Below are 25,920 nucleotides of genomic sequence, written 5' to 3'. Positions count from 1 at the left end.
TCTTCCTCGCTTCTCTCTCTGTCCTTCCTCCCACTTTCCCTCACTGCTGCTGACTTCAGCTCCCCATCTCCGCGCTTTGCCTCTAACCCTCGGGTCCTCTTTTTGTTTCAGTCTCCGTGTTTCTTCCACAGGGTCTCTCCCTCCCTCCGCCGATTCACACTTTCCCCTGAACTTTATCTTTCCTCCCCCTGCCGCCGCCATCGATCTCTTCTTCGCCTCGTAGACGACGTAGCCCGCTGCCTCCGCGCCGTTGTCCTTCAGCTCTGTCTACACGCGCCTTGGCCTCCTCCTCCGCGTTCACCTTCGTATCTCGCGCGCTCCGCCCGCGGCGGTCGCGGCCTCCCAGCCCCCGAGCGGGCCCTCTGTTTCTGCCCGGGGCTTTCTCTGACCTGTCTACCCCTAGGTTTCAGGTGTGGTCCCTGGGCTTTGCCCCCTCCCCATCCTGATTCGGGCTCTTCTGGTCTGAGCCAGAGTTTGAGTTTGGTCTGTTTTTTTTCTCTGCTTTCCTTTTGTGAAGCTGCAGGCATGGATTGCTGGCTCCCAGTCTCTGCCAGGACTTCCCTGGTTGTGGGTGGCAGTTGTTAAGCAGTGGGTCTTGGGCTAAGTTTGAATACCAGCCCTTGTTCCTCACCGTGTAGCCTCTTAACCTGGGCTTACTCACCTGTAAAATGTGGGAAATAATCTTAGGTGCGATTAGCACTGCGATTATAGATGTAACACACTTGGCACACAGAATGTACTCAATAAATATTAGACCATTATTATTCCTCACCCTTCCTCAATTTGCTCCCCCACCCCACCCCCGTCTCCTTAGCCCGGAGTTAAAAAATGTTTCGAGGAGAGAAGAACCAAAGTAATAGACTTTATAGGCCCCAAACCAATTGAATATCAGGAATTTTAACAAATGCTCTAAGCTCTGAACCCTGAGTGTGGACAAGAAGGGAGGATGGGGATTGCATTGAACCGCAGAACATAGGAAACCACGTGGATTGGTGCACTGGACCGAGCAGATTCAAACCCAGGGAGTATGGGGCATGCCCAGAGTCCAAGCTGTGTCAGTCCTGCCGCGGCTGCTCTCTGTAGATGCAGGCATGGGACTGGATCTGCTGGGAGGCTGCAGTGTGTCTAGGACTCCAGATTCCCCAGTACTCCAACCACAGACAGGAGCTAGACTCCTAGAGCCTCGGATCCACATCTTCCTCTCCCCTCCATGCGGGTCACACAAGCACACACACACACACACACACACACACACACACACACACACACATATCCAAAGGTACCCTGGAATTCTAAAGGAAAGCAGTACTGCGCTGGACAGCAATTCCCTCCAGCTGCCTGGACACTAAACCTTACAGGGCAAAGTGTGGGCTCAGAACTCTGTCCCTGCTTGGGTTTCTTTCTCACTTCCCTCCTCTCTCCTAGGGAGCAGAATCAGTGAGTCAGACACTCTTCCTGAGTAGAGTGAGGGGAGATCCAGAGGGAGGAGCCTGGGCCCTGCCTTGGGAGAGCTCCTAGGCTGAGGGTAAGATGAGGCTAATAGCCAAGACCTAGAGGCACTCTCCCATCAAATGCTTGTGAGTTGAGTTGGTCAAAAGCAACTGGCCAACAACATGACTGTCAACAGTCATGCCAACATGACTCTGATGACAGGAGACTGGGAATGACTGAAGGAGGGAAGGTGGAGGAAGACGAGGAGGATTAGAAGACTTCCTAGGAGACAAGGAAAATGGCACTCATTAAGTTAGCTGGGGGCAGGAAAATTGAGAGGAGAGGGACAGAGTTTGAGCTCTCAGTGAGTGTATTATCTTGGGGTAGGGAATGTGAACCTTGGAGGCAGATGAGGAAGAAACAGGTAGATTCGAATGTAGACGCGCCTGTGTTCTCTTTGGGGAATGTGTGCTGGGGAGGCAGGGGGTTGGAGGAGGCAGAGTTTGGGAGGGCAGCATTGCTGGAGGGAGGGGCTTGGGCTTCGAGCTGAGATGTCCCAGAGGACCATCACTCCAGGGATGGGATGTGATGGGGTGGCCGTGGTGGTGGTGTTGTGGAGCAGCAATAAGTGTCCCACATTGTAGCTCCACAGTGACCCTGGGCTGGGTGGACGAGATCCTGGGAAGCCAGGCTGACTTCCCTGGCCTTGCTGTGGCCTCTTACAGCGTGAGGATAAATGAGGCTGGATTTCATGGGCTAGTGAGACACGGCTGGGTGGAGACAGCTGCTCAGACTGTGAAATGTGGGGAAGAGGCCTCCTGGGGTCAGTAGACAGAAAGAGGGAGAGGGAGATGGGAATGGGGAGGGGTAATGGGAAGACCGAAGGCTTTGAGAACTTTATCCTGGCTACTCACCCCTTTCATGGATTGAGTTATGCATATTAAAGCTAAAAATCTTCAATCAGTTACCTGGTTTAGCCTTCCATCTTCAGAGGTTAAGATATTACTTCCCCATTTCACAGATGAGGCCTAGACAAGTTGACTAACAGGGGTCTCCTGAGCAGAAGATGCTGAAAAAGGCACAAGGAGGCAGGTCTTTTGCCCTCTGGGGATTAGTCTCTTCTTTACAGAACTAGACCCCAAGCCTGGCTGCTTCCCAAGAAACAGAACCTGCAGGAGTTGGCACCATACACACAACTTGATTCCTTGCTCTGCCACTTACCAGCTCTGTGAACCAAAGCAAGTTACTCAACTTCTCTGTGCCTTAATTTCATTATCTATAAAATAGCGATACCAGTACCTGCTTCTGTGGCTTTTGATTGAGGATAAAATGAGATTTATGCAAAAGAACTGTGTATTGTTGTAAAGTTTTATAAATCTAAAGGTATTAGGCTTTTTTTTTTTTTTTTTGCGGTACGCGGGCCTCTCACTGTTGTGGCCTCTCCTGTTGCAGAGCACAGGCTCCGGAGGCACAGGCTCAGCGGCCATGGCTCACGGGCCCAGCTGCTCCGCGGCATCTGGATCTTCCTGGACTGGGGCACAAACCCATGTCCCCTGCCTCGGCAGGCGGACTCTCAACCACTGCGCCACCAGGGAAGCCCTAAAGGTATTAGGCATTTTAAATCATCCTCATCCTCACTTTTGCTATCTTCCCAGCTTATTCTCTCCATACCTGCTGGACAGTTCAGCCTCTTGCCTCCCAAGTCCTTGCCTCCCAAGTCCTTCTAGCCTCTAATCCTGGCATTTACTCCTCTCTGATATTGCTTTATACTCTCAATCTTTATTTCTACTCTCCTTTCCATAGGCCTCTCAGTACTTGAAGGATCTGGCTACACTCTATTAACTTACATGCATTTTTTTTTTTTCTGCCTGGATCTCCTGTCTTGTGTGTCTCTCTTCTCACATTCCAGAGATCAGGGCCCTGTCTTCTCCTCTCTTTGGACCCTTTCCCTTCCCCAGGACTGGGTTCACAGGGTGAGTTCAAAGGAAGGACACTGAGAGGTACAGAGAGGTTGAGATAAAATGGAAGAGGGAGGGCTTGGGGGACAGGACAGCAGGCTAGGCACCTGCACGTGGGGCTCTTACCTATGGGCTGTGTAGTCCTTCGGCAGCATGTTTGCCATGACCCTGGCGGGAAACAATCATCTCCCTCCTGGAGCTTAGGGTTAGGGGGAAATTACTTTCCTCATGTTTAGAGAGACTGTATTTTGCCCCATGATGTGGGACACATCATCTGGAGGTCAATCCCACATGAAAAGAAATGGCAGTCAAGAGTGTGTTTTCCTTTTCCTCTTTGGGGTATGTACTTGTGTGTGTGTGTGTGTGTGTGTGTGTTCCTCTGTGTGTTCTAGCATTTACCAACCCTAACTCTAAAATACTTTTCAAAGTGTACTTTAAATTTCTTTTGCTGAAATGAAGCCCATCTCTTTAGTGGAGATATTTTCTAAAGTTCAATGTCTTTCATGAAAGATGTGTGTATGTGGGGGAGGAAGAGGGTAAAGGGTAGAGCCTGGAGAAGAAATGTAATTACCCAGCTCCTGGCTTTAATTACACATAAGCCCTGGACATTCTGAACTTTATTAAACTACTAAGTGTCCATGGGAGTGGGATGGACCTGGTGGGTTCTGTTCCCTTGTCTTCTCTGCAGGGTTTCTCTGGAGGGTTTCCTCTCCACCCTCCCTCCCCATCCCAGCCTTTGGCTACACCCCGTTTCACCCGGCTACAGGTGGCACTATAAGTCAGCTCTCCCAGAAATGAGGCTATCACCTGTCCAGTCCAGGTGTCTCACTGACTCTCTTTATCTTTCTAAGATCTTCTGGTTCCTTCTCTCCAAACCCACACACTCTCCCCAACACTCCTTTTTTGGATAGCCCGTCTGTCTCTTTTGGAGGGAGGGGCTCTTTCTGCAGGGAGCCCCCTCCCTTCCTAAGTGGCTTACTAATTACAAACAGAGAAAGCCTGGTTTGGGAGGTTAGTCTGTCCCCAGCTCCCTGGCTTGGTGGAGGGAGCCAGGAGCTGGGGGATTTAAAGTGCAATTTCCTGTACCTTTTTCATTTCCTGCTGGGGGTTGTGGAGAGCAATAAGCAAGGTGGGTGGCAAGGACCAGACGGATTCTGCAGGTGGGGGATGGGCTGGGGAAGCGTCCTTCCGTACACTCTTCAGCCATCTCCCCTTTTCCAGGTCTCAAGGTGAATTCTTTGGGGATGGGGAACTTGATAAATCAGTGCCTGGCACTCCTTCCAATCCCGCTCTTACCTCCCTAAGGTAAAGAAACTGAGCAGAGAGGAGTGGGAGATGATCCAGGTGCTGCAATTATTAGCATAATAGGATACTATATATAGGACAGGAAGGAATCTTAGAAAATCTTACAAATCAGTTGGATCCCCTCAGGTAACAGATGGGGAAAATGAAGTCTTTGGAGAGGAGATGTTATCTGCCCAAGGTCACATATTTAGTGGTGGGCTGGTGTGGCTGGGATTTACCTGACCCTCTGGGCTTGGAGTTCAGTGCTCTTTCCTCAGTCAGGGTGGGCTGTGGGTCGGGGATTAGCCTGTGTGCGTGCCTCTGTGTGCGTGCGCTTGGGGGATGCGATGGCATAAGGAGTAGGGGGTTACAGGGAGGCGTCTGGATAGCTAGGGATCCAGGTCCTGAAATATTCACCCTTTGGTAGGTCTTGCAGAAGAGCATAGGAAAGTCCAACCTTGGGGAAGGTTTCTGGGAGTTGGTCCAGGAAACAGACTTGTGAATAAAAAGGAGAGAAGGAGGCACGTGACCCTTGGAAATGATTAGCCCCACAGCTCTTCTTACCCTCTCCGCAGTCAGAGGTGGATGGGGTGGGGGAGGGGGGCACGGCACAGGACAAAGGAGCCAATTATTGAGTGAGTGGATTAATTGATTAATTGTCCAGAAGCTTCTAGTGATCCCCCAACAATGACATCCCCTCCTCCCCACCCCAGTCAGGCATGGCCTCGGTTGGCCCGGATTATTAATTAGGGCTTGAAGTCATTTAACGATGATTGCATTATCGATGTGCTGTCTGTCTCAGGCTCAGCCTGGTTGCCAGGGCGACTCTGATCGATTGCCTTCCGGTCTCCTCCAAGTCCGCCTGCTCCTGCCTCTCCGGAGCCTGGCTGTTGGTGAGCACTCCCTAGCGATCCCCTCTAGTATTACAGAGCTCCCCAGTCGCAGCTTTGCTTGATCCAGCCAAGAAACAGATCTAGAGCTGCCTCGCAGCGTCCATCAGCTGGCCTGGAACCTGGGTTTCCCAACCTTGGTCCCTATATCAGAAGTACAGACCTACCTAGCTGTTGACAGGGACCCTGGGTATTGGGTCTTCCTTTTCCCTGGTTCGTGATGTACCTCCTTTCCCGTCCTCTGGTGGCCATCCACCCATACCCCTTTGAGATGGCTGTAGGAAGAGGTAGGTGACCTCAGTTATTGTCCTGCAGCCTCCGAATTTACCTCTGGGAGGCCCAAACCCACTGTGTTAAGATTCTTCCTGCTGCTAAAGAGACTCTTTGGGCTCTAGCTGTAATCAGACATCTGGCCTCTGGGACCTTCAAATGCAGCTGACGGAGAAAGAGGTGGGGAGAACAAGTCCCCTTCAGACTGCGTAAGTTGTTGCCCTGAGAGGAGCTGGGGGAGCTAGTCTTTGCAGAGCTCAGCTCAAGAAAGCGTGGGGAAAGAAGGCGGGGTCCAGCTTGCCATGCTAAGTCTTAGGTCTTCAGAAACTTGGCTGGTTGCTCCATCACTGGTCCCTTAAAACCTAGATTCATGCAAGTACACTGGCCTCAGGATCGCTATTCTGTGCCTCAGTTTCTCCTTTTTGTGGGTTTCATATTTCATGTGTATATTCGTGGGGGCCTTTTATAGTGGAGAGTTGCTTGAAGGCATTGATCACGATTGCTCAGAATGTGTCTACATTGTTGACCCCCAATTAATGGACAGTCACGAGTATCTTATTTCACTTATCCTTTGCATGCTGCTTATTTAGCTCTCAAAGGCAGACATCTTCCCAGTCCTTCCCTCTCCTCACTCTTCTCCAAGTGATCCCTAAGCAAAGTGTGTCCCCAGCACTTCCTCGAGGACTTGCCCGCCTTGCTTGCCGGCCTGCCTCTATTTCTCTCTCCTCTGTCCCGCTCCACCTCGCACTGTTTGTGTCAGGCTCCATTAACTCTGCAAAATTTCGGGCCAAGCTTCAGCCTCTTTTGGTTGCAGCATTTTGGGGGAGGAAGTAAGGAAGGCGGGCTGGGTTTTCGTATTCACGCAGGGGTCTCTGGGATGCCCCCGGTGGGCACTGGGAGAGAGCCTGGGGGCAGCTATGGCAGCAGCTTCAACCTATCAGCTTTCTGGGCACATCCACCACCGGGCAGCACCTGAGAGGGGAACTGCTCAGCAGTGAGCCGAGTGAGATTGAAGAGGATCATAAAGAAAATATATATCCTCCTCCCCGGCCTTGCTCCCTCCTCCTTCTCTGCACTTGCCTCCTGCTCTCTCTTTGTCTCGCTCCCTCCCCTCTCCTCACCGCATCCCTGTTTTCTTTGTTTCTTCTTTGCCTCCTTCACCTTCATCTCTGTCAGGCAGATCTGTCTGTCCGGGTCTATCTGTCTGTCTCTCTGACTCCAGATATTTTTTGGTCCCAGTCTTTCTAGGACTCTGTCTGCCATCAGTTCCTCTCTTTCTCTCTCTCCCTCCTCCCTTCTCTCCCTCTCTCTGAGGGTCTCTCAGACCATCACATCTTTATGAGTTTCACCGTGTGTGCCTTTTAGTCTCTCCATCCCCACCTCCTCCCATCTGTCTCCTTTTGCTGCCTCCCCCATCACTGTTCCCATCTCTTGCCTGCCCTTCCACCTCTCTTTTTTGCTTCTCTTGTCTGTGTGTCTTTCGGCCTCTTCCCCTGTCTCTGGCTCCTACCCCTGCCCGCCTCTCATCTTCCCTCCTCCCACCCCTCAAGGTTCAGCTACTTCATGTGAAATCACCTGGATGGGCTCCAACTGTCAGGTCCCCCCATTCTGTACCCCCTCCTCCAAGGGAGATTTATGGCCCCAACTCTGCATCCTCTGCATTCCCCCCAGCCCTGGGCCGGTTCTTTTCATTACCTGGTGATTATCTGGGGGCCCTGGCATTTCCCCCAGCCTCCACCCTCTACCCAGCAGGCAGTGGATAGCACGGGGAGAAAGGGGAAGGGATTACTCTTGGGACCAGATGCAAGGACGTGGAGACCCTCCCCCTGCACCCGCCCTTCTTTCCCTCCAGCAGATGCACATCTGGGAAAATCCCAGCTTGAGGCAGGGGAAGACAGCCTAGGACTGTTGGAACAGACATAAATCAAACGCACAAATGCCCCTCCCCTACTGTTCTGTCATTACAGACATCCTTCCAATTCCTGCCTGTCTCCTTTGCCTCTAGGAATTTTGGTTCTGTACCCTTGGCTGGGGCCACTCATCCAGTATCCAGCATAGTGCCTGAAACAAAGGAGGCGCTCAATTAATGCTCTATGCCCGGCAGGAGACGCGTTAGGGCAGGGTCAATGACTTTTCGGTTTTCTCAGTTGGAGGTTCTTTCTGAGATCTGGAGCAATTCTTTCTACTCCAATGTCAGTATCTGTTTTAATACAGTTAGTATAGACTCCAACTCTTCAGGGTCCTGTCTTGACCCTCTTCTCCCCTTCCTCCCATCTCCACCCCAGTCTTTACTGCACCTAACTTAGGGTTTAGAGGAATAGCAGTACTGTCAAGTAAAGGCAGGGGCACCCCTTTTTCTCGAGACCGACGGCTTCTTGGGCTGATCACTTGTCCATCCAGCCCTCAGTTCCTAAGTTGCCTTACCTTCTCCACCTCTGCCAGTGTACAGACTTGCCTCTGTTTGAAGATTAACATTTTGGGAAGGAGCAGGCACCTTCCTTTGGTCACTATTTCAGAGTCTTGGAAGCCCTACTTTTTTTTTTTTTTTTGCGGTACGCGGGCCTCTCACTGTTGTGGCCTCTCCCGTTGCGGAGCACAGTCTCCGGATGCGCAGGCTCAGCGGCCATGGCTCACGGGTCCAGCCGCTCCGCGGCACGTGGGATCCTCCCGGACCGGGGCACGAAACCGCGTCCCCTGCATCGGCAGGCGGACTCTCAACCACTGTGCCACCAGGGAAGCCCGGAAGCCCTACTTTTTAAAGGTCTCGAGCAGGAAGCCCTCTTGGCAGGGACTGTAGCCTTCATCTTTATTTCCTCTAGTATAATACTCAGTGCATATTCACTTAGAAGATACTGTGAAGCTGAACGACCTTGTGGTGAAACTTAAACCAGTTCTCTTTTATTAATTATTTTATCTCTGGAGTGATGGAAAATGTGGGTGAGGGCGGCTCAGCTGGGTGGTGAGGGTAGAGCGACCTGGTAGGAGGATTCTGGAAGAGGCTGGTGGGGGGTTTTGCTTCTATCCTTGTTTAAAGGACTCTTAAGTGGAGGTCCTTTAACTGAATCTGGGACTGGCCCCCAAATCTCCACGTGTAGGGCTCCACCACCTCCCCAGACTCTCCTCGAACCCTCCCTCATACCCAGGACCCTGGAAAGCGTGTTTACTTATCAATTCATAGCCTTCTGTTCAGTCTCCAACCAAAAGCTCCATTTAAACCCTCATTCCACCCCCTCACCCATACAGGGCCCCGCTTGGCTTCCATTGCCCACCTCCAGCTCCTGCTGCATTCCAGGCTAAACCACGTCTTTCACACGTTCCCACCCCTTCCCAAAGCCCCGCCCAGCTTCCCAAAGCCCCCCTCCCCGGGGGCCCTGACCTTCTTCCCCCCACCCCGCCCCGAGCTGCTTGGCCAAGTCCCTTCCTTACATCTCCCTAGATTTGGCTTGTTTTTTTCTCCTCAGGTCTTTCTCCTCTGAGGTAGAAAAAGACCATCAGTAAGTGGTTTCTTGTGGTTATAGACTTGGTAAGAAAATAGACAGGGCCAGAGAGGAAGAAGGCTGGACCCAGAGGGCTGCTGCCTCTAGACATCCTGTGGGGTTTGAGCAGAGGGTACTCCACGGTGCCAGGGCAGGACTTTGGGTTGGAGAGTGCAGACGAGAGGCCTCGAGAGCTTGGTGGGTGGGGTGGGGCGGGTAGGTTTGCTGGAGCTAGAGTGATTTGGAGTACATTCTCCTCCAAACCAGAAAAGTCCTCAGCAGAGTGGGTCCTAGAAAAATATGAGTTAGGGGAGGTTATTCCCTGGCCCTTCTTCTCCAGAGTCCTTCCCTCTTCTGCCCTGCCCTCCGTCCTGGCCTTTCCTTTCTGGACTGGTGTGGGGCTTGCTTTATTCACCTTGCTTTCCCACACGGCCTAGCACATAGTGTGCTTAGACATGACCTTTGAATGAATGAAGATTCTTCCTGCCGGGTCTGCTGTCTCCTTCATGTTTTGCCACCTTTTCTCACTTGAGGTTCTGAAAGTATCTGTATCTAATCTTCTTAGGGAGGACATTGATGTGCACCCTGCAGAACACTAGTCCTGCTTGATAAGGCAGTCCGCACTAATGAGAGAGGTTTGGAGGGGCTTCTTGCTGGATGCTCAAGGAGCTAGATACGTATTTTTACATATGCTGAAGGTAGTCTCCTTGCCTTTCTCATCTATTTTTAAAAAACTGAGGTGGGGACTGTAGGCTAGGTTGGATTGTGGGAGGAAAGATTACCAAATTCCACCGGGGGTTTGGCTGCCTGGTGGTCTTTATTTATTTATTTAAAAAATTATTTTATTTATGGCTGCATTGGGTGTCTGTTGCTACGCACTGGCTTTTCCCTGGGTGTGGCGAAAGGGGGCTACTCTTCGTTGAGGTGCGTGGGCTTCTCTTGTTGTGGAGCACGGGCTCTTGGTGTGTGGGCTTCAGTAGTTGTGGCACACGGGCTCAGTAGTTGTGGCGCACGGGCTTAGTTGCTCCGCGGCATGTGGGATCTTCCCGGGCCAGGGATCAAACCCATGTCCCCTGCATTGGCAGGAGGATTCTTAACCACTGCACCACCAGGGAAGCCCCGCCTACTGGTCTTTAAAACATTGTATGAAGGCTTGTCTGAGGTCCCAAGTATATTATAAATGATCCAGTGCTAAAGAAACATTGAAACTTGATGGCTCTGTTCTCTCTCTTGGAATCTGTCAATTTTATATACATGATAGGCATGTTTATTGATTGATAAAGCATTGGAGGAGAATCCTGAAATAGGACTAACTTCTTGGGTCTCCAAGAGGCAGTTTGCTGCTATCACAAAACATGTTTGCAACTCTGATTTCTAAGGCACTTGGAGTCTTAAACTGTTCTCCTTAGCCCATACCCCTCCATGCACTTTGGTTAATACCCCAACACCAGGAGCCCAGACAACACTTATCTATGCATGACACCTTTTTATTGGTTGTATGTGGCAAGTGTTTATTTCTAAGTTGTCTTCTCTTGCCCTCCAGCAGCTCTTGGGCAGCTTCCCTCTGTTACCAATTGACATGTGATATATGCTTCCAGAAGGCAGACTCATTTTAACTTTAGTTTAAGCAAAATCATGTGGAAAGGTTAATTTCCTTTAAAAAGTATATTCCAAGTTAATAAAAAATTATTTTTGGATTCTATTCTATTCTATTTGTCCTTTTTCCCCCCCCTCTTATTATCACAGAAATCACAAGGCAGACTGGAGAACAGAAAGAACCCCTGGAAGTCCAGAGGTTAGGAGTCCATGCTTCCACTGCAGGGGGCTTGTCTAAACAAAGAAAGAAAGAGAGAAAGAGAAAGAGAGAGAGAGAGAGGGAGGGAGAGAGGGAGGGAGGGAGGAGGGAGGGAGGAAAGAAGGGAGGGAGGAAGGAAGAAAGGAAGAAAGAAAGAAAGAACCAGGGAAAAAGGATAGAGAGTGTCTCCTAAAAAGCATGGTGGTGAAGTTTCTTTGCTGTATGTTACAATGCACGAGCTGGGTGGGTCTTGGTGGAGAAGTCATATCGATCTATACTTGGATAAGACCTCAGGACTCTGAGGCATGATACAACTTTCATATGACAGATGATCTGGTGTCTTTCCTGAAACAACACAAAACAAAACAAATTAACTTTCTAAAGGAGATGGTGGAGGTGTGGAGCAGCAACCTAGGGCTGTAAGAGGAACCGAGCGAACTCTGGTGAGAGAGAACAGAAAGAGAGATGGTCATCTACTCATATGGGGGGACAGAAGGATACCTTTAAAGATATGAAGGAAGATAGTTGGTGTTTCCTAAGTCACGTTGTGTGCAATGCGTTATTGTGGGTGTTGGGAGGATGTCCACGGAAGAAGGGGCCCGTGGACTCTGGCTGCTCACAACTGCTAGTCTAAAGGTAGAGACAGGATATAGTGATACATGGGACCACTGGATGGATTTCTAGATTCTATTTTTACAAGGAAAGGAAGGTTTGGGAAGGGGGAAACAGAACTAAAGCTATTTAGCAAGGCTTCTTGGAAAAAAATGAGTGTGGATTAGTGCTCACTGATTCAAAGGCCATCCTGTACTACAGTTGGAGATTGGAAAACAAGGTGGATAGGCAGATGGATTTCCTTTTACTGTTTTCTCCTGAGGTCTTTATTTAGAAATTCTGGGTTGATAGGATGCAGGGTTGAGAAAAGCGGAGTAGAGAATCATAGGGGGAAGGAGAGAAGGAACTGACTTTCACTTTTGACGTCAACATACCACATCATTTTCTAATCCTTTAATTTCACACCCTTCTTGGCTTTTTGCAGCTCTCTTTCTGAATCCTGTTTGGAAAATCTAATTCTGATTCTTTCTAGTAGCCCATCTAGTTACTGAAGGGCTCTATAAGCAGAGGCTTCTGCTTCTGCTTTTGGATTTGTTGGTGATCTTGTTTGGTGTGATAGAAAGGTTAAGAATTTCCAAAACTGGGTTCTGACTGAAATTGAACCTGCGAATGTGTCAGATCATGAATGAGGAATGTTGGATTTAACATCAGAGGCTCTGGCTCTCTGATTGTTTACCCAAATAATGGTGTAATGATATTAGTGTAGTGTCTGCCTATAGTACAGACTCCATGAATATTGAGGGAAAGAAGCAAAAATGTTCTGGTCTACATCTACATGCATTTCGGTCTACATTTGGGTGGGTGGATTTTGTCAACACCATATTGGTGTAAATTTGGTCTGGAGTGTTTTGGTCTATAACAGGATGGGTTTTCACTCACTTGGAATTCAGCCTCTGTCAGACTGGGAAGGGATTTGAGAGGTGTAGTGCTGGCGGTCGTAGGGTAGGTAGTTTAGTTGGATGAGGTAGCCATTTGGGGACTGCCACAGCTTTCAAGTCTTGGTTGCAATTGACAATATTTACTTGCAGAATTATGGTTTCTAGCCTCAGTGAGAGAACATGAAGCAGCTTCTACCCTAAGGAGTTTTTATTTTAGAAAGGGAGACAAAGTATTCTCCCAAGTAACATTCAAACAGAATGCAGTACAAAGTAAAATCATAGGTGGAGGGAAGGTGCCTTGTAAGCGATCTGTTTGGTGAGGTCGTTTTTTGGGAAGACTCCTGGGATATAAGCTTGCATATTTAATTTCTTTGGTATGGGCTGAATTTGGTTACTTCAGCTTTCTTTCCAACCTTTCAGGGAAGCTTTCTGAGCTTTTCTTTTCTCTCTCCAGGGGAGAAGTAAAAGACTTATTGCACTAAAATGGTTTTTTTCTGACAGAGTCTTAATTTTCTGCACAGACCAGGACTGAGAATTTTTATTATTATTGTATTTTAGTATTGAGATCTGTAGCACATATTTAGCTTGATCTGTATAGTTGGGCAAACTGGATTTACTGGTTCAAAGTGTGGTAGGGCTTGTTTTGTTTTGTGCTTTTGGTGGGGGGCTGGGAGGAAGCCCTCAGTAAAGCTGGATTTATTGAATCATAGCCCAAGCATCACACTGTCATGAAGACATAGCTTGAACTGATATTTCCCTGGGAAACACTTAGACAAAATGCCAAGATGGAGCAATTCTCCCTTCTTCCATGCAGCCTTCTCAGACTTCCCATGGTGCACAGAAGATGCGCTCTAATCTTGCCAGCACTGGAAAATGAAGCCCACTACTCTTCTTCTATCAACTGTGAAGTCATCTGGGATCTTGACGTGCCCTTGCCTCTGATGTAAATATCATACTGTTCATTTCTGATTTAGGGATACCCTTTCCGGTTCCTGGTTTATGTATCTTTTACTTTTTTGGGGAGGTGGGGAAGAATTCACGGAATGCCCCTAATTGTAAGTTCCCAGAGAGGGGAATTCTCTGTTTGTCGCCATTGTCTTGCACTGCATATAAATGAGCGTGTGGTGATTTGGAGGTGATGGTGGTGATGTTAATGATTTAGGGGGAAAAAGACATTGGTTTTGCTTGAATTCTTTTGCACAAAGAATCATTTTGGTGTCTGAATTTTCTAATTTGGAATTTGTCTTTGTATGCATTTACATTTAGTTGACATCTGATTTTTAATAGTTTGAATACAGTCTTTCTCACATGGAAACTTTTTGTGGTTTCCACGAGAAACCCAAACCCACATAGGGATTATCCAGTTTCTCACTTTAGACCCAACCCAAACGAAACAATCTATCTGTGTACTAATTTACAGACAGCATGGGATAAATGATAGCACATTCAGAAAATTCTCTTCTCTGGGAGCTTACAACATAAGGACATTTCGTGCATATCTCCCTATCTTCCCGAAACAAGTAAAATCCTATTCTAAACAATATCGAACCATTTGACTATTGGACCACTTCTCCCTTCTGTAGTGTAATCTTAAGCTTAGTTATTGCAGTTTGAGTATCATATCATGTTGCCTAATGGCAAAGCATTAGATGACTTATCTTCCAAATTAAGTAAAGCAATGAAAGTAATAAAACTCCGTTGTCTGTCTGTTCAGTCATTGGACATCAAGGGGATGACACTGGGGCAAATGATAAATGTCACAGATAATGTGCTTTGTCTCAGACAATATGGGTTATTCCCTTTGTACTTTCACTTTGTTATGGGAACTTATATTTCCCTGGCTGTGGCCAGTTGACTTTTTGTACTTCAGGCTTCAGTGAGAAGGAGTGGTGAGCTGAAAGCTTCTGCAGGTTGAAGCTGCACTCCTCCGCTCCGTGTCACCATCCACTACTCCCGCTCTTTTCCCCAACTGGGCATTCTCCCAGTGCCAAGTTCTAGGCAGTGAGTTTACCACTGGACACTAAGGAGGGGGGAGCAGGGGGCAAGGAGAGCATACTGGGGAGATCAGATATCTGTAGGTGTGGCTGGAGAAGCTTCCCGAAGGAGGGTCATGCTGAATAAGATTTGGAAAGAGGGTGTTCTAGGCAGAGAGGGACAGTCTGTGTGAGGGCTGAGGTGAATGACAGCAAGATGTTCACGTGTGGGGAAAGATGTGTCCTGTTCAAGCAGAGAGCCACAGAAAAGGTTAATAGTAGGGGTACGAGGTAGAAGAACAGTGAAAGGAAAGTCCTGGAAATACAGTTTTAGAAGTTCGGATTTAACAGAGAGCTGGAAACTGCAGGTCTGGTTGGGAGAAAGTGTGTGTGTGTGTGTGTGTGTGTGTCTGTCTGTCTGTCTGTCTTTTTAAGACTTGAGGAACGTGTCATTTTCTAGAAGGAGGGTAGAGGGCACTCACACTTCAGTTATCTACTGCAATGCAGCAGTCAGGGTGAATGTGATTTAGGGCTGTAGCCTGGTTCAGGGAAGGACAGCAGTCTCTGATGGCTGCTGAGTGAATCGGAGTGGGATCTGAGAGCATCTCATTGTCTAGAGTTACCAATTTTATGGACCAGGAGGGTGGACCAGAGAGTATGGCTGCAGGCTGGCCCTGGATATACAGTATTTGCAAGCTGTAGGAACCTACTAGATAGAAGTCTAGTGGGGACGAGGTGCTGAGTGTTTAAGTGACTTCATGTCAGCTGAATTGAATTGAGGGCTAGGAGAGTGATTCCCAAATATCTGAAACCAATGATTTCAGTTGAAATTCCTTAGGTTTAATCTAAATTTTAATGCAATTTCCCTGAATAAAATCAGAATCCTTAGAAACTGCTTTGCCAATGCCCCGTCTTTGGACACATCTGGAGCTTTCTTCCTTTTGAAACAAAAATGGAAAGGCAATGCTTTATCTTCTCTGTTGATCTTCCTATACTCACAGCGTTTCCAGAATATCCATTATTTCTTATCTGGAGTCCATATTCCATAATAACCTTTACAAAATAACGAGGAGATCCCAAATAAAGACTAAGAGGTCTGTGTTGAAGCCTGATGTCTTTACAAAATAACGAGGAGATCCCAAATAAAGACTAAGAGGTCTGTGTTGAAGCCTGATGTCCATTGGTCTTTGTGCTTATTTCCATAGATGATTAATAAATATTAAGAATGTTCTAGGTGTTATGAGCTCAGAGCTGGTCACAGTCGGGTTACAGTGGGAACACTAATGCCCATTTAAAAAATTAATTAATTTTTGGCTGCATTGGGTCTTCGTTGCTGCGCGCGGGCTTTCTCTAGTTGTGGCGAGCGGGGGCTACTCTTCGTTGTGGTGCGCGGGCTTCTCATCGCGGTGGCTTCTCTTGTGAAGCACGGGCTCTAGGCGCGCGGGCTTCAGTAGTTGTGGCGCGCAGGCTCAGTAGTTGTGGCGCATGGGCTTAGTTGCTCCGCGGCATGTGAGATCTTCCCGGACCAGGGCTCGAACCTGTGTCCCCTGCATTGGCAGGCGGATTCTTAACCACTGTGCCAGCCGGGAAGTCCTAATGCCCATTTTTTATATTCTACTAAGTCCGGTCTCTGGTTGTCAACAACAATCTAACTACACTGATCGACCTGATGTAGCTGAATTCCTTTCTCCCGGAATCATCATGAATTTTTAGCTCTGGAATGGGGTTAACCATGTTTTAGAGTGACTGACATACTGACATTTTTCTGGTACTGGGTTCTTCTGGAGGAGATCGCTGTTCTCTGGCAAACATTCCCCGTCGGCTCCTGATCGGCAGCCAAGTCTGGGGAGCAAATGGCCAAGTGAATTAGGAAGCTTAAAAGATGCTTTGTTAAACTATCCTCATTAAACTGGCACCGTCTGCCTTCCCACTCTCCTTTGTCCCAGTTGGGGCTGTCCTTTGTGACAGATGTTTCCTAACAGTGTGTGCCGGCAACATCTGGAAGCCTTGGGTGACGGCTGAGGTTTGGAAAGGCCAAATCTGGAGGTATTTAGATTGTCAGGGAAATTTCAACCGTCTTCCTGCCACTGGGCTCCCATTTAAAAAATTGTTTGCTCCCCCACCCCCATCTTCCTTTAGCCAAGGAGAATCAAGATTTCATTTCCTCCTCTAGCACTTTCTAACCTGAACTGAATATGGTTTTATTCTTCTCAAGAATGGTGTAGTGAATAGAAAAGATTTGGAATAGCATGAGGAAAAGAGTCTCAGAAGGGTGACATATAGACATCTAGATATATTAGCCTATATTTCCATTAAAAGCCAGGCAAAAGGAGATGGGTTAAAGTTGTGGGTAAGAGTTGTAATTAGATGTAAAATTATATCTGGGAACTATTGGAATGGCCACAGGGATGCTTTGGAATCTCCTTTCTTAGCATCTAAAAGGAAAATCTGGAGATATTTTGGCCCTAAATTGGATTAGGATTTTAGCAGAACATGGTTTAGATGGAGCCTTCAGATTTAATGATCCAACTACTTCTAGCCCCGGTCCATCAGCATCTGTTAGGGGAGAAAGGGAAGTCATTGACAGGGGCTGACTTGGACACTACGATAAGAATTGGCTCAAATTCTCCATTAATAGCCATTAATTTTAATGTTTGTGGAGACAGAGTGCTGCAGTAGAAAGAACATGGGCTTTGAAGTCACAAAGAACCAAGTTCAAATTCCAACTCTTCTTTTTATTGGCTATATGATCTTGGGAAAGTTATTTAATCTCTCGGTCTGTAAAGTGGAATAATCATACTTATTTCATTGGGTTGTTATGGAGTTAAATGAAATAACATATGTGCATTACCTGCAGCTCAACAAAATTCCGGTTCTCTTTCACCTTCCTCTCCAGGTTTCTGTAATTCTTACACATACACCTGCTATCCCTCTTTTCCAGATACCATTTTTCTCTGCCTCCAGCCTCTGCAAATCTTCCCCAATGCCTCACAGAGTTCAAGTCTACGGCCCTGATTTATTAATTTGTGTTAGTCCCACAAAATGACAATAACAGTATGTAGTTTTTATAACCATACCAACACGAGCCAAGGTTGTGGTTTCTTTCCAGGCATTTTTACTTGCTGACAATTTTGGTTGTAAATCAAAGGCAAAGGAGTTCTATCTTCCTACCCACCCCTCTGATCTAAAGTTCCTGATTTGGGGCTAGATTGTTCTGGGTGAGATTTTCCTTCAAACAAAAGTGATGGCCAGCTTGTTTATAAAGGTCATTCAGGGAAGGAGACTTCATAACCTTTACTACTGGGACATTCTTGATTTCCTCCCAACTCTTTAGTTTGAAAAATATCAAATGTACAGAAAAGTTTCAAGAATAGTATAATTAACACCCACTTATCTTTAACCACGATTGACCAATTGTTCATAATTTGCCACACTTGTGTGCTCTCGCTCATATATACATACATATATATGAAATACACTCTATGTGCAAATTTTGCTAATTGTCCAATAATGTTTTTTCTTGTAAAATGTTTTTCCCCAATCCAGGGTTATGCATTGCTTTTCATTGTCATGTCTCTTTATTCTCCTTTAATCTGGAATAGTTCTTCAGCCTGTCATTTCTGACATTGACAGTTTTGAAGATTATAGGTCAGTTGTTCTGTAGAAAGTCAACTTTCTGTAGAAAGTTGTTTTGTAGACTGATTGTTTTCATCGTTTGATTCAGGTTACGCATTTTGGGCAGGATATTATACAAGAACATTCTTTTAAAAATTTTATTGAAGTATAGTTGATTTACAATGTTGTGTTAGTTTCTGCCGTACAGCACAGTGATTCAGTTATACATACATATACATTCTTTTTCATATTCTTTTCCATTATGGTTTATCACAGGATATTGAATATAGTTCCCTGTGCTATACGGTAGGACCTTGTTGTTTATCCATCCTGTATATAATAGCTGCATCTGCTAATCCCAAACTCCCACTCCATCCCTCCCCCACTCCCCCTCCGCCTTGGCCACCACAAGTCTGTTATAGAAACATTCTTAAAGACAGTGAGTACCATGTAGGCAAGGAACATCTTTTTCCTCCCTGCTGTGTCCATCGTACCAAGCACAATGACTGGCGATTAGAAGGTCTTAATAGTTACTGAATGAATGAATAAGTGACCTAAAACTTTCACTGCCCTTTAGGTCCATTATTTTTCTACCTGAGGAGAGCGGGAAGAACAGCCTTCTCCTCTATCCTAGTCCCACTTTTATTATAAATGTTTGGGGGCTTAAAAAAGGTAACCCAAGACCTCTGTGATGAGACCACAGAGAAGGGAAGTGAGCTGGGTACTGTGACGTGAGGCGAGCTGCGGCTTCTCTACCCCGGGTTGGGGGTTGGCAATCACACTGTGTTCAGAGAAGAGGATGAATAAGTTGGTTTCCGATGGAAAGAAAAACACACAAAATCTATGAGTCCATGGCCTGCTTTCTTGTGGAGAGAAATTAGTTATTTAGGTTTCCAGATTTTACCATACTTCCCTCCCCATTTGAATCCTAAGAATGCCATAGTGAAAATTGATTTCTGTCCCTCCTCCTTTCCCAGAGGGGACAACCCCATAATTCTCTTCTTCTCTACCTTCCACCACCCCCCCGCCCAGCACAAGTGTGTATTTTCTAACATTTATAAACGGTGGCTGGGCGGCCATTCTCTACAAGTTATTTATTGTTGAGAAAATCTATAACTCCTTGGACTTCTCATTTTGATGTAGAAGCTTTCATCCCTGTCGCCTGGGGGAAGCGAGGTTATGAGAGGTACTCTTTGCCTCTCGAAAATGTGTTTTCAGCCTTCCCTTTGGGGCCCTTTCTCTCCCTAGCTCTCATCATCTCAGACATTTCTGACAATCCTTCCTGAGGCATCTGGGGCTTGGGACTGAATTCATCCATTTAATTCTGAAAGGCTTGTGAGTGCCTGATTCACATTGTTCCTGCCCGTTTTCTGAGAATCCACCTACCCCTGTCTTTGCAGCCCTCAATTTTACCAGTTTCCAGAAAAAGCACCCTTTCTCTCCATGTCAGCGCTTGATTATCCACAATCATGGAGGGGTTAATCTAAAGGAGTGAATGACACCAAGATGACTTTTGTTTGATTTTTAAGAGATGGAATCCTGGCTAAAGATAATCCATAAAGGGAACAACTTTGATGAGAGCGATCCATCATGTTAATCTCCCATGAAGGAGGTATGGCATCTCTTCTTTTGTACCTAGAGAGGGAGGCAGATGGGAGAATCTCAGCTTGTGCAACCCTCATTGTGTTGTCAGAAGCACCGGACTTCTAACTTCTCTCCATGCCTCGTTTTGAAACTCTGGAGGACTATTCTTCAGTCTGAGAACCAAATACTTAGTTCAAAGCCAACATACAAAACTATCACTTTATCTAGGGTTCCCATCACACCCAGAGTAAAAGCCACAATCTTCACAGTGACTCTCAGGCCCTACTGAGCCCGAGAAGGCTCTGGCCTGCTGCTTTCTCTCTGACCTCATCCCCTGCTGCTTCCCCCTCACCCACTCTGCACCAGCCCCACGGGCCTCCTTGTTACTCCTCAAAAGTGGGCAGTACTGCCTCACACCCATTAGGATGGATGGCTGTTATTAAAAAAAACAGAAAATAACAAGTGTTGGTGAGGATGTGGAGAAATTGGAGCCCTTGTGCTGCTCAGCTGATGAAAATATGAAATGGGACAGCCACCGTGGAGAAATGGTGTGATGATTTCTCAAAAAATTAAACATACAATTACCATATGATCCAGCATTCCCACTTCTGGGGATGTATTCAAAAGAACTGAAAGCAGGGACTCAAGAAGCCTGTTGTACACCCATGTTCACAGCAGCACTATTCATGACAGTCAAAAGGTGAAACAACCCAAATGCCCTTCAACGGATAAACAAAAAATGTGGTATATACACACAGTGGAATGTTATTCGGCCTTAAAAAGGAAGGATATTCTGGTACATGCTACAACACGGATGAACCCTGAAGATGTTAGGCTAAGTGAAATAAGCTGATCACAAAAGGACAATATTGGATGATTCCTCTTGTATGAGGTCCCTAGAGGGACCAAATTCATAGAGACAGAAAATAGAATGGCGGTTGCCAGGGGCTGGTGGGGAGGAAGGGTTGGGGAATTACTGTTTAATGGACAGAATTTCAGTTGAGGAAGATGAAAAAGGTCTGGAGACGGACGGTGGTAATGGTTGCACAACAATGTGAATGGACTTAATGCCACAGAACTGTGCGCTTAAAAATGGCTCAAACGATACATTTTATCTTGTGTATATTTTACCATAATAAAAAAATTCATTAAAAAAATGGCCAAGGTCTTTGTACTTGCTCTTCTCTGAGATCTGCATCGTGGCTTGTTCTCTCACCTGCTTCTGATCTTTGGTGAAATGTCATCTTCTCAGTGAGGGCTTCTTGGACCACCCATTTTAACACTGCAACTCCCACTCTAACCTTTTCTTGCTTTACTTTTCTCTGCCGGCCTGATTGCAATCCAACACAATATGTATTCTTTTTACTTATTTGTTTACTGTCTGCTTCCTCCTGCAGGAATGTAAACAACTTGATTGGAGGGATTTTGTGTTTTTTTCTTTGCTGTATCCTCAGTGCTAGATAGTTGGGGGCCAGTAAATATTTGTTGAATGAATGAATGACCACGACTAGAGACAGAGCAGGCACAAACAGAAAAGAGATAGGAAGATTCCGTTTTTCATTTGCCTCGATTAACTAATTTCTTCTAACCTTGGATATGAGATTTGGATCAGTTTTTTTGGTGGCTTTTGCTCTATTTACCTTCTCATGTGTATTGTCAACTGTTCCCAACTGGAAGTGTTGTTGGTCTACTACACACACCACACTAATGATTGTTTAAACCTTTCACCTTGAACTTGAAGCCTGTGCTCTTGGATTCCTGACTGCCCCTACCAGAGTTGCAAGGGTGCTTGAGTTAGGACTTTGGAAACTCTGGGGAAGCTCAGATACCCAGAAAGTTTGTACTTGTTTGTTCGGGAGACACTGGTTTGATTGGTTCTGGGAGCTTTCATTCTCTGGAAATTTTAAGGAGGATGAGAAAACTCATAGAGTTTGGGGTCAGAAAAGGAGCTGTACTTGCATACAGAGGATTGATATAATCTCTGGACACGTGACATTTAAAGTCTACTTCTCTGAAATGCTGAGACCTAAAAATAATTAATAGCCTCATTAGCCTTCCTCTCTCAAGTCTTTATCAAACTTCTAGCAAAGCAACTTGGATCCAAACTATATTTGAAGCTATTCAGCAGGAGCCATGAGGCCAAACTTCTTGATTGGCAGGTTTCTTAACACCCAACCAAGGGAACCAGTGGAACTTACTGCCTTGGACAAATGTTTTGAAAAGGAAAGGCCCAGAGGGAGGGCAGTGCCCTTCTTAGAGACAGAGGAGTGAACACAATGACCTCCAGGGTGAAGGAAAGTGGGTGGGGTTGTCTGGGAAAGCAGGACAGCCTGCAATTTAGTGTGTGGATTGTGGGATTTGACATGGGTTTTCTTGGCTACTTGGGATGGAACTTTTGTTTTGGAGTTTGGAATGAGCTCAGAGCTGAGAGAAACACAGGGAGGAGGAGGGAGGGAAGGAGGAAGCAGAGGGCATTATGGAATTCACACAAGCTGGCTTCCTGTTCCCTGGCCTCTCTCATCATTTCTTTAAGCACCTCCCTTGCGTGAAGCATCTCCTCTGGGAGAGACTGTTTCCTAATTAAACTGAGATTCACAGGCCCAGGGCCCTCATTAGGAAATGTCCTTAGGAAATGCTCTTGAAATAGATGATTGTGCATGTTTTCGACTCCTGTTTCCACCTCTCTCTGGCCCTTTCTCTCTTAAAATATTTTTTTCCCTACTTCTAGGAATCTTAAGGTTTAGTAGTCAATCAATACATCTATATGTTCAATACATCTATATGTTCTCTGTCCTAAATGCCTCTTTTGGTTGCCTGGTACAATTATGAGCAGATCCATGCCCTGGGTAGAGAGGATTGAGGGGTGGGAGTGTGGAATTCAGAAAGAGGAGGTACATGGGATTCTGACCCTGCCCTCTGGGAGCTTTTAGACTATAAAGGAGTTTAAGGGACACACCAAGGGCACCACCAGACGGAAAGGGAATATTTATTTCAGCTGAGAATCAGGGCTAGCTATAAGTGCTGGTGGGGTGGGGAAGAATGTTGGAGATTGGGAGATGGTTTAAGAAAGGCTTTCTAGGAGTGGTGGGGAGGGTAGTAGAATAGGATTAAGCAGAGCTATAGGGTCAAGACTGACAGAGACGAGTGAGGAGGGCATCGCTGGCAGGGCAAGTAACTCACACACAACAAAGGCTCATTGCATGGAGGGTAAGTCAAGATGTGAGGAGCTGAGTTAGGAATGAGGTGATGGGCCTGAGGCTGGGGAGGAGGTAGAATTAGGGAAGGACTCTGACAGCTGGGTTGAAGAGTCTGGACTGAATTCCAGATTATTGGAATACTTGGAATAATTGGACTATTCACAGATTATTGCACAGGGAAAGGGTGTTTCTGAACATTGCATTTGAGGAAGATGTTTCTGTTTATTGTTATAGGCTGGGTTGAAGGTAGACGTTCTCAGGATTCCCCATCAGGTGTTTGCTATTTCTTCTGTAAGGTATGTTGTTTATTCGTCTGTTCTGCCTGCTTCTGTTTGAGTGATAAAATATGATTGTTTAATTCCCATTTTTTTACTGAAGTATAGTTGCTGTATTATATTATGTAAGTTACAGGTGTACAATATAGTGATTCACAATTTTATACTCCATTTATAGTTATTCTAAAATATTGGCTATATTCCCTGTGTTGTACAATATATCCTTATAGCTTATTTTATACATAATATTATGTAATTCCCATTTGTTTTGTTCTTCAGTTTGTTTTCCCGGTATCTTCTTTTCTTTTTTTTTTACATCACCCTATTTGTTAATTAATAAATAAATAAATTAATTAAGGCTGCGCTGGGTCTTCATTGCAGCATGCAGCCTTCTTTAGTTGCGTCAGTGGGCTTCTCTAGTTTTGGCGCGTGGGCTCTAGGGCGCGCGGGCTCAGCAGTTGCGGCGCACGGGCTTAGTTGCGGTATGTGGGATATTAGTTCCCCAGCCAGGGATTGAACCTGGGCCCCCTGCATTGGGAGCATGGAGTCTTAACCACTGGACCACCAGGGAAGTCCCTTACCTGTTATCTTCATACTTCGTCTGTAGGTCCACTTTCACTCATCTTCAGTAAAAGAGGGAGGGGCCCAAGGATGTTCCTGTGTAACAAAGTTGAGAGAGACAGAAATTATCACAATCTTGCCCGTCTCTGACCCTGCCATTCAGAGGTTCCTCATCTGGAATTGTTGCTCAGCATCCGCGGATGGACTTCAGAGAAGTGTGTGACATCTTTCTGAGTTGAGTGGCCTCAAAGGGGCCTGTGATTCAAAAATTGTTAAGAACCACTGTTCTATTCTTTGTTGAGAGGTAGGTGCCTGAGCACAGTTCCCCAGACAGAAATGCCGTATAAGCATCCTTAGTGCCAGTTACAGGAGCCTCCAAAGACAGTTGAAGGAGATGGAAGGAGGAAGAGGAACTGGGAGAAGGGAAAGGGGTGCCCAGGGAGCTAGTAGGAGGGGTGCCCCATCTTCCCTCGTTCTTCACTTTCTTCCTAGCTGGTATCCCTTCTTTGTATACTCCACATCCTGACAACTACAGGATTCTGAGTCCTCTTCAGTTTAAATCAATTGAGTGTCTGCCGTTCATCAGGCTCTGCACCAGGTACTCACTACATCGTCTCATACAATTCCTTTATTGACCCTCAAGGGCACAGAATTGAGTCAGTCACCTCCCCGGTTCATGGCACATTAGCATCATTGGTTTGTGTCAGGCCCCTTTCCAATTCATTCTGTTTTTCCTTTTCATCTCTCATCTCTATTCTCATTTTCCCTCCTTACTGGAGGCACCTGCTTTAGTGTATTTAATAAATGCTCTTCCAATCCATGCTCTATATGTTTATTTAGATATATTCATCCATTCTACAAGTGTACAGTGTCGACTATGTGTCAGGCAGTTGTAGGTGCTGGGAATACAGCCGTGAAAAAAACCATGCAAAATTCCTGCCTTCATGGAGCTTATATTCTAGTGGAGTGAGACAAATCATGAACAAACATATAGTAACTTAAATAGTGATAAGTGCTATGGAAAAAAAGGACAGGGGGATAAAGTGGGTTGTGGGTGGTTGGGAGTGGATTGAAGTTTTTTGTGGGGTGATTAAGAAAGGACTTACTGGGCTTCCCTGGTGGCGCAGTGGTTGAGAGTCCGCCTGCCGATGCAGGGGACACGGGTTCGTGCCCCGCTCCGGGAAGATCCCACATGCCGCGGAGCGGCTGGGCCTGTGAGCCATGGCCGCTGAGCCTGCGCATCCAGAGCCTCTGCTCCGCAACGGGAGAGGCCACAGCAGTGAGAGGCCCGTGTACCGCAAAAAAAAAAAAAAAAAAAAAAAAGGAGAAGAAAGTATTTACTAAAAAGGCTATTTCACCAAATGCAGGCAAGGTACCAACCATTTGGATACCTGGGTTAGGAGTGGTCCAGGTACAGGAGACAGCAAGTGCAAAGGCCCTGAGGTAGAGTCTTGCTTGGTATGTTAGGGGGCCAGAATGTTAGGAGGCTAGGGGCTAGAGCAAAATGAGTGAGAAGAGAGAGAAACAAGGCTGAGAGGTAGCTGGGTCAGTGGCAAGTCAGGTAGGACTTTTTAGGCCATTGGAAACACAGACTTTAGCTTATACTCTGAATATAAAGAGAAACCAGTGGAAGGTTTTGAGCAGAGGAATGACATGCTCTGTACATTTTTTAGCGGATATATGTGTATTCTTAAAAATATACAGTGTTATTTTGGCCTTTTTATTCTTAAATTTATTTATTTTTAAAATTTATTTACTTATTTATTTTTGGCTGTGTTGGGTCTTCGTTGCTGTGTGCGGGCTTTCTCTAGTTGTGGCCTCTAGTTGCAGGGAGCGGGGGCTACTCTTTGTTGCGGTGTGTGGGCTTCTCATTGCTGTGGTTTCTCTTGTTGCAGGGCGTGGGCTCTAGGCGCACGGGCTTCAGTGGTTGTGGCTCGTGGACTCTAGAGCGCAGGCCCAGTAGTTGTGGCGCACGGGCATGTGGGATCTTCCCGGAGCAGGGCTCGAACCCTTGTCCCCTGCATTGGCAGAAGGATTCTTAACCACTGCGCCACCAGGGAAGTTCTGTTTTGGTTTTTTAAAATTTACATAAATGGCATTGTGCTATATACCTCATCCTGC

General features: G+C 46.5%; 1 non-coding gene across 1 annotated transcript; it reads right to left on the bottom strand.

Annotated features, from left to right (window-relative positions):
- Positions 1-23,736: 23,736 nt before the first annotated feature.
- TRNAW-CCA (transfer RNA tryptophan (anticodon CCA)) lies at positions 23,737-23,809 on the bottom strand. The gene has a single exon. It is a non-coding gene; the product is annotated as a tRNA-Trp (tRNA).
- Between the last annotated feature and the right edge of the window lie 2,111 nt (positions 23,810-25,920).

The sequence above is a fragment of the Phocoena phocoena genome, chromosome 11 (assembly GCF_963924675.1).
Source record: "Phocoena phocoena chromosome 11, mPhoPho1.1, whole genome shotgun sequence".
In the NCBI taxonomy this organism is placed as follows: domain Eukaryota; kingdom Metazoa; phylum Chordata; class Mammalia; order Artiodactyla; family Phocoenidae; genus Phocoena; species Phocoena phocoena.
Note: the sequence above shows the minus strand (reverse complement) of the source record. Positions and strands in the feature narration are given on the sequence as shown.